The following is an 8,834-nucleotide window of genomic DNA, read 5'->3' as shown; positions in this document are numbered from 1 at the left end:
CATACACACCATCACAAGGTAATGCTTTAAAATAAAACACATTATTAAAGAAAGCATTAATACCACCACATTCATTATCAAACGAAAAGGTAAAACCTTGTTTGTACAAAGCATGAAAAGAAATAATATTCCTCGCCATTTCAGACGAGTACACACATTTATTCAAATCTAATTTTAACCCATTATTAAGCAACAAAGTATAAACTCCAATCTTGGAAACAGGTGAAGCCTTCCTATTCCCCATGATTAAGTTTATCTTCCCGTGCTCCACATCCTCACTTCTTCTTAGGCCCTGCATAGGTGGGTTTCACTTTCCCATCCTTTAGATCCTGCAAGTACTTAGGGCAGTTTCGCTTCCAGCGTGCCTTTTCATGGCAATAAAAGCATTCAGCATCCTTGGGAATGGCAGAAGGAGTGACAGAACCGTTCTTAGTCTTTGATGAGGAGCCTTCAAGAGACTTTCCCTTGGTACCCTTCGAATGGTGCTTCCTCTTTTTCCCTTTGCCTTGCCCAATAGCTAAAACAGGGGTAGGAGTAGTAGAGGTAACAACCGCTTTACCCTTAAGACCGGTTTCAACGGTCTTCAAGAGTCCTTGAAGCTTGCTGAGTGTAACTTCCTCCTTGTTCATATGATATGTCATTCGAAAATGATCATAACAAGAAGGCAAGGAGTGCAAAATGATGTCAATTTCCAACTCCTCGGGGATGTTAACATTCATCTTCAGCAAACGGTCCACATACCTTTGCATCTTTTGCATGTGGCCCGTGACGGATTCACCATCCTTCATGCGGGTAGTTATTATGGAGGAGATTATTTCATACCGCTCCTGACAAGCACTCTGATGGTACCTTTCCATCAGGTCTTAGTGCATCTCAAAAGGGTAGAAATCTTCATACGACTTTTGGAGCTCGGCTGTCATCGTGGCCATCATGATACATGCCACCTTAGTAGCATCTCTCTCATGAGTCCTGAATTCAGCGATCTCCTCAGGAGTAGCAGTAGACTCATCAAGTTCTTTTAACTCCTTATCGAGGACATATTCCTTGTCCTCGTAACGAGTAACCATCCTGATGTTCCTAATCCAATCCATTTAGTTGGAACCATCAAAGATGACCCTCCAACAAAGATTCATGAGAGAGAAAGAACCAGTTGGGTTAGAGCCTGAAGCATTAGTGTTGGAAGACATCTGAAAGAAGAAAGTAAGTTTAGATTAGATATTTAGGATCCAATCACAATATATTACACTTAGAAGAGGGATGTCGTAATCTAAGTAATAATATATTTGAAAGGTAGGTGAATGACGATTCACCAATTTCCACCATGAAAACGAAATGATTTATTAGGTTTAATTGGATTTGAAATTCCTAGATTCTTTTGAGATTCATTGAACTTTTCAATGGCATGTTTCAATCTCGATTGTGCCCTTCAAGTTTTGTGACTGGGATGCCGAGGATCACAAAACAAGGTGTGAATAACCATGCTAATTCACTTGGTACTCTTAATATTATCACCTAATCAATGTGCCGATTAACCACACACGCTCCATTGATCTATGACAAACATTAAGTCACCCTTCGTGATCCTTACTAGTCCTAGTTAGTGTGCCGGTTAACCACACACGCTCCACCAACGACTTGGTAAGGTACAAAGTGTGAATTCCATGGACTAGCACCATGTTCACATTTTTCCTAAAATAACTAAGATTGGGAATTAAAAGAGTTTAGTTATTTTATAATATTCATTATACTTTTAATGAGGATTTAAAGTCATTGTTCTACCCGTTCGGCTAACGACCCTCCACCGATCAAGCAAGCGGTGGGTGAGAGTATACACCCATTAAGTCGCCATTTTATAGGCAACAACCTTATACCCACCTTATAGACCGGCTTCGTGAATGAGGCCTACTAACGGTAAAACGAATTATTCTTATACATATATATAATAATTAACCATTAATGTTATAAATAGTATAAGGGTTGAATTTTAACTATTAAAACTCTAAGGTTTGGAATTAAAGTTTATTAAAGTGTGTGAAACTTTACAAATTCCAAAACTTGAGGGCAAGTTTTGTAACTTTGCAAAACTCTTCATTTCATAACTTATGAATTAAAGGTTCATAAAAATGAAGACTCTTCATTTTCATGTAACTTATGTGTTTTAAGTGTGTGTTAAATGAAAGTGACATTTGGTAATCCATAACTTGAGGACAAATTATGGACTCCATTAAAACACATAAATGATAAAGAATTAATCCTAAACAATTCAGCAAATAATTCCTATCATTTTCTAAATTCATAAGAACATGAACATGATCATCAAAATTCAAGAATTATATGAACACATAAAATCATGGAATTTTTATATATGCTATTGCAAATGGATTAGAACAACCATTACACCAACTAAAATAAGTTTTATAACACCAAAACAGTTTAGGGTAATGTTTCTAGTCCATTTCCAGCAGCAAAAGTCGAGAATCTGCACTCTTTCGATCCTACTCGTCGAGTGCATGAACTTACTCGCCGAGTAGGTTGAAGTTTGCCTTGGACTCGTCGAGTCCCCCCAATAGACTCGGCGAGTCCACCATGCTGACAGCAACGATTTCGACTTTTTTTCACTATTTTGCATCAAGTATCAAACAAGCAAGCCTAGGCTCTGATACCACTGTTGGGTTTTGAGCAATCTAACACTTCCTAAGTGTGCATGCAACCCTAATAAACCTTGGATCTATGTTTGTCTAAATACATGCAAAATAATAATTTTCCAAGGTTTATAACCTATCTAACATGGCATGGGGAACATTTCAACATAAAAGAGTTAGAAGAGATTACATACCTTTTGGTGAGTTTGGTTCTAAGGAGTTTGAGGGCCAAGCACCAATAGTGTGAATGCCTCAAATGGAATCACAAACACCACAAACTCTTGGAAAACTTTGAGAGAGTATACACCTTGTATAAAATCGGCCACACACTAGTTCACTAGTTTTTTCTCTTAGGCTCCATAAGCATGCTTATATAGTGTGCATGGTTAGGGTGAAACCCTAATAACCCATGTCTTTTCCTTTTCCAAGGATCCATGGGTTAAAAGCTCCATGGATCATCCATGGACTTCCACATAAGCCTAGCCTATTAACAAATGAGTATTAGCCCACACTATATAAAACAAATAGCCCATAATTTAATTAGTCTTCCTTTTAATCTCTAAATTAATTCATAATTAATTTAAGACTAAAACTAATTAAATAACGTAACTTCATATTAATATATTATAACTCATAATATATTAATAAACATATGTGTATAACTCTCATAAAATTATCCATAATAGTTTGGATGAGATGCAACCCAAATGGACCATGCCGGTCGGGTCAAGTATATACCAAATAAGTTATGGACTTAGACACCTTATCCAACAGAAATATCGGGTTGTCACATCATCGCCCCATTAGAGGGAATTTCGTCCCGAAATTTTAATACAAAAGAAAAGTTTTAGGGGCTGAGGAAGAGGTGTGGATACTTCTATTGCATTTGATCTTCTCGTTCCCACGTGAACTCAGGTCCCCTCTTAACATTCCATCGGACCTTTACTATTGGAATGCGGCTCTGTTTAGTTCGTTTAACTTCCCTATCCATGATCTCGACGGGTTCTTCCACAAATTTAAGATTTTCATTTAGTTCGATCTCATCGAGTGGAATTACAAGTGTCTCGTCGGACAAACACTTCTTCAGGTTTGATACGTGGAATACTGGATGTACTTTGTTAAGCTCGGTTAGAAGTCGGAGTTTGTAGGCCACTGGACCAACTCTTGAAATGATTTTGAAGTGTCCAATGTACCTAGGATTTAGTTTCCCACGTTTTCCAAAGCGTATCATGCCCTTCCAGGGTGAGACCTTCAGTAGTACACGATCGCCAATCTAAAATTCCAAGGGTTTACGTCTTTTGTCGGCATAGCTCTTTTGCCTATCCCTTGAGGATTTCAGTCGTTCTCGTATTTGCACGATCTTTTCTGTAGTTTCTCTGATGATCTCCGGACCAGTGAGGGTGCTATCAGGGACTAGACCTTGTGCTAATTGTGTGTCGCCCACTTCCGTCCAGCACAGAGGTGATCTGCACTTACGGCCGTAAAGGGCTTCAAATGGTGCAGTCTTGATACTAGTATGATAACTATTGTTATAAGAGAACTCGACCAAAGGTAAGTGAACATCCCATGCCTTACCAAAGTCGATTACACATGCTCGCAGCATGTCTTCCAAATTTTGGATCATACTCTCACTCTGTCCGTCAGTTTGGGGGTGATAGGCTGTACTCATGTCCAACCTTGTTCCCATGGATTTTTGCAATGATTGCCAGAATCTGGAAGTGAATCTGTTGTCTCTGTCCGAGATGATAGACATTGGCACTCCATGGAGTCGTACGATCTCTCGGATGTAGATTCTCGATAGCTTTTCCATTTTATCAGTTTCCTTGATCGGTAAGAAATGAGCGGACTTGGTTAATCTATCGACGACTACCCAAATAGTATCTTGGCCACCCTGAGTTTTGGGCAGTTTCGTTATGAAGTCCATGGAAATCTGCTCCCATTTCCACTCAGGTATTTCAGGTTGTTGGAGTAGCCCTGAGGGTTTCTGGTGTTTTATTTTTATCTTGGCGCAAGTCAAACACTTGCTCACATATGTAGCGATCTCCGCTTTCATGTTTGGCCACCAGTAGAGTTGCTTGAGATCTTGATACATCTTGTCTGACCCGGGGTGTACGGAGTATGGAGTCTTGTGTGCCTCGCTCATAACTACCTCTCTGAATCCACCAAACTTGGGTGTCCATATTCGGTTCATGAGATAGCGTGCTCCGTCACTCTTGATTTCTAAGTTCTTGTCCATTCCCCTAAGGGTCTCACCTGTCACGTGTTCGGGTTTCAAGGCCTCTATTTGAGCTTCCTTAATTTGTGCTGGTAGGTGCGAATGGATCGACATGGCTAATGACTTCACTATTCGGCCAGAGTACTCCTTACGACTAAGGGCATCCACCACGACGTTTTCCTTTCCCGGATGATAGCGAATCTCACAGTCGTAGTCGTTGAGCAATTCAACCCAACGTCGTTGTCTCATGTTTAACTCCTTCTGGTCGAAGATGTGTTGGAGGCTCTTATGGTCTGTAAAGATAGTGCACTTGGTACCATATAGGTAGTGTCTCCAGATTTTAAGAGCGAAGACCACCGCCCCAAGTTCTAATTCATGAGTGGTGTAGTTCACCTCATGCGTTTTCAGTTGTCGTGAGGCATATGCAATAAATTTTCCCCTCTGCATTAGCACACAGCCCAGCCCTTGCTTCGAAGCGTTGCAATACACCACAAAATCTTCGGTCCCCTATGGAAGAAAAAGGATGGGTGCACTGCAAAGGGCCTGTTTCAAAGTCTGAAATGCAGCATCTTGCTTTTCTCCCCAGTGGTAGGTCACACCTTTCTGGGTTAAAGCAGTAAGAGGCTTTGCGATGCTGGAGAAATTCTGAATGAACCTTCGATAATAACCAGCAAGACCTAGAAATTGGCGAATTTCTGTTGGTGTAGTTGGTGCAGACCAGTTTTTGATAGCCTTGATTTTTTATGGATCCACGTGGATTCCTTCCTTGCTGACCACGTGACCGAGGAAGTCCACCTTTCTAATCCAAAACTTGCATTTTTAGAACTTCGCATAAAGTCTCTCAGCTCGTAATGTCTCTAAGACTTGTCTCAGATGTTGGCTATGCTCTTCTTTACTCTTTGAGTAAATGAGTATGTCGTCTATGAATACTATCACAAATTTATCCAAGAATGGACGACATACCCGATTCATTAGATCCATGAATACGGTCGGGGCATTGGTTAGTCCGAACGGCATTACTACGAACTCATAATGTCCATATCTCGTTCGGAAGGCCGTCTTGGGAACATCACTCTCCAGGACTCGCAGCTGGTGATATCTCGACCTCAGATCGATCTTGGAGAAGTAGTTGGCTCCTTGGAGTTGGTCGAATAAGTCATCGATTCGGGGTAGGGGGTATCAGTTCTTGATGGTAAGTTTGTTGAGTTCTCGGTAGTCGATGCACATTCTGAATGATCCATCCTTCTTTTTCATGAACAACACAGGTGATCCCCATGGCGAGAAGCTCGGCCTGATGAATCCTTTTCCAAGTGGCTCATTCAGTTGGCTGGATAGTTCTTGCATCTCTGTCGGGGCTAATTGATAGGGTGCTTTGGCTACTGGGGTAGCTCCGGGAACCAGATCGATTCTGAACTCGACTTGTCTCGCGGGAGGTATTCCCGGAAGGTCCTCGGGAAAAACATCGGGAAAATCGCATACGTCGGGCACATTCTTGACGTCCTGGACTTCGCGTTTCACATCTACAACATGTGCCAAAAACATGTGACACTCCTTGCGTAGGCATTTCTGAGCTTGGATACTTGAGATGATACGAAGAGTGGTACTGGGTTTGTCACCCAAGACAATGAAAGTTTCGCCAGTTGGCAGATTAAGGCGAACGGCCTTATCGTAACATAAAATGTCCGCATGATGAGAACTCAGCCAATCCATGCCATCGATGACATCGAAACTCTTAATCGAGACTGGAATGAGGCTGATTGAAAAGGGATTATCGTTTAAAGCTAGGGTGCAGTTTAAGTATATCTCCTTAGTGCCTTCGGTTTTCCCGTTGGCCATTTCTACTATGAATGGTTCACTTAATGATTGTGGTATTGATTTTAGCAGGCCTTTAAAGTCGTGACTCACAAAACTCCTTTCCGCTCCACTATCAAACAAAATGCATGCATACGAGTTATTGAGAAGAAACGTACCCGTAACAACAGTAGGGTCCGCAATGGCTTCATCTTGTCCCATTGCGAAAACTCGGCCCCTTCCGCCGGTATTCCGGTTGTTTGCCTTTGGGCAGTCCCTGCGGTAGTGCCCCGTGTCTCCGCACTCAAAGCAGGTACGTCCTACTCCGGTATTAGCAGTGGGGGCGGATGGTTGGGTTTGCTCTTTGCAATAGCGGGTTGTATGTCCCTTCTTATTGCACCTGGTGCATTGAAGATCATGGCAAGGACCGTGGTGGTGGAATTTGCATTGGTTGCACATGGGAAGTTTCCCATTATATGAGCTTGTGGGGGCAGGGTTGGCAAGTACAGTCATGGCGTGGGTCGCTACTACTTGTTGTTTCTTGGGGTTCTCATGGAGGGTTTGTCCCCTCCTATTGTTCCAAGGCCTACTCTGGCCCTGAGTCTCCTTAGATGGATTTGCGGTTGCTGCAATGGTACCCTGTTTTACTCCGTGGTCGATGAGTCGCTGAGCCAGCCGTTTAGCGCTGTTGTAGGTAATAGGGTTGGAAGCTAGGACATGCCCTTGAATCTGGGGTGACAACCCCCAAATGTACCTTTCAACCTTCTTTGATTCTGGGTTGACCATGGTAGGGCACAATGCAGCGAGGTCGTTGAACCTAGCTGTGTAGGCGACTAGGTCAGACCCAATCATTTTCAGATTCCAGAGCTCCTGCTCAAGCTTTTGCACTTCGCCCCTTGGGCAGTATTCTTCCAGTAGTAGAACCTTCAGATCCTCCCAACTCATGGCGTTGGCGACAGTGAGCGTCACCGAATTCACATGGCTTTTCCACCAAGTTAGGGCTCGATCTATAAAGGTGCAAGCAACGAATTTAACCTTGCTTGCTTCTTGGCATGAGCAGATCTCAAAAACTGTTTCGGTCTTTTCGAACCATTGCATTAGCGCAATGACTCCTCCTATTCCATTAAAAGTTTTTGGCTTAGCGTTAGAGAACTCCTTGTAAGTACATTCTCTTACTTGACCATGACCAGTGCCATGATTTGAATGATTCGTGCTGCTACCTACCCCTCCATTTCCGTTGGAGTTTATTTGCGAGAGGGCTGCAGTTACTGCTGCTGTGATAGCAGCTTGGACCATGGCTGGATCATACATTGGTGGTGGAGGTGGTGGTGGTGTCGTGCCCGGTCTGGGCCTTAGGTTTGGACGAGGAGGCATCGCGCTGCCAAAAGAAAATGAAAGATTTATAAGTTTTGGTAGTTCAGAGTTGAATGATATTGAGTTAATTTTTAATAGATCTAAGAAATTGGGTTTAGCCAACACAGGGTTTTGAGCTTGAAAATAAAGTTTGAATAGATGTATTTATGAATTGAACGAACTACACATAATTAACAACAAGAAAGGGATATGCCCTTATATATATTAAACATATAGTTGTGTTACAGCGGGGTCTAGACAAAAGTTTTTGACCTTTCTAAAGGTCTCCGATACAGAAAATTAAAAAAAATAATACTTTTATCCGAAGTCCTAATTTATAACAAAAATTGAGAGTCGGGCAGGTACTACTTGCGGCGTGGTTTGCGCTTGGAGCTTGACTCTGTGTCGGACTGCTTTGACTCCATGAGGCGCCTATCAAACGCAGCTTGTTGTTCCCTCAATTATGCGAAGGCTGCATTTTCTTGTGCTTGGAATGCTTCGGCGTGAAGGTGGATGTCGTTCTACAACATCTCTAGGCGGTTGATGTCGGCCGTGTGGATTTGTACTTCCATGTTGACCTCTCGGATTCGGTTGGCTTGCACTCCGGATTGATAGCACTGGTTGGCAAGTTTGCCAACCATGACCGGAAGTGCTCGGTCTGTTGATCCCCCTCCTCTGACATCATAGAAGTCTCGGCACATGTCGTAGGGAGGGCGTAAGCTTTGTTGTTGGCTTCAATGGTGGAGGTGACTTCCCCACACAGGAGTGGGTCCTTGGAAGTTCCTCACATGGACGGGAGGTTGTGGGATTGGTGGATTGATAATTTCTGGCTT

Source organism: Lactuca saligna, chromosome 4 (assembly GCF_052625555.1).
Source record: "Lactuca saligna cultivar CGN05327 chromosome 4, ASM5262555v1, whole genome shotgun sequence".
NCBI classification, from domain to species: domain Eukaryota; kingdom Viridiplantae; phylum Streptophyta; class Magnoliopsida; order Asterales; family Asteraceae; genus Lactuca; species Lactuca saligna.
This window is presented reverse-complemented; position numbering follows the sequence as displayed.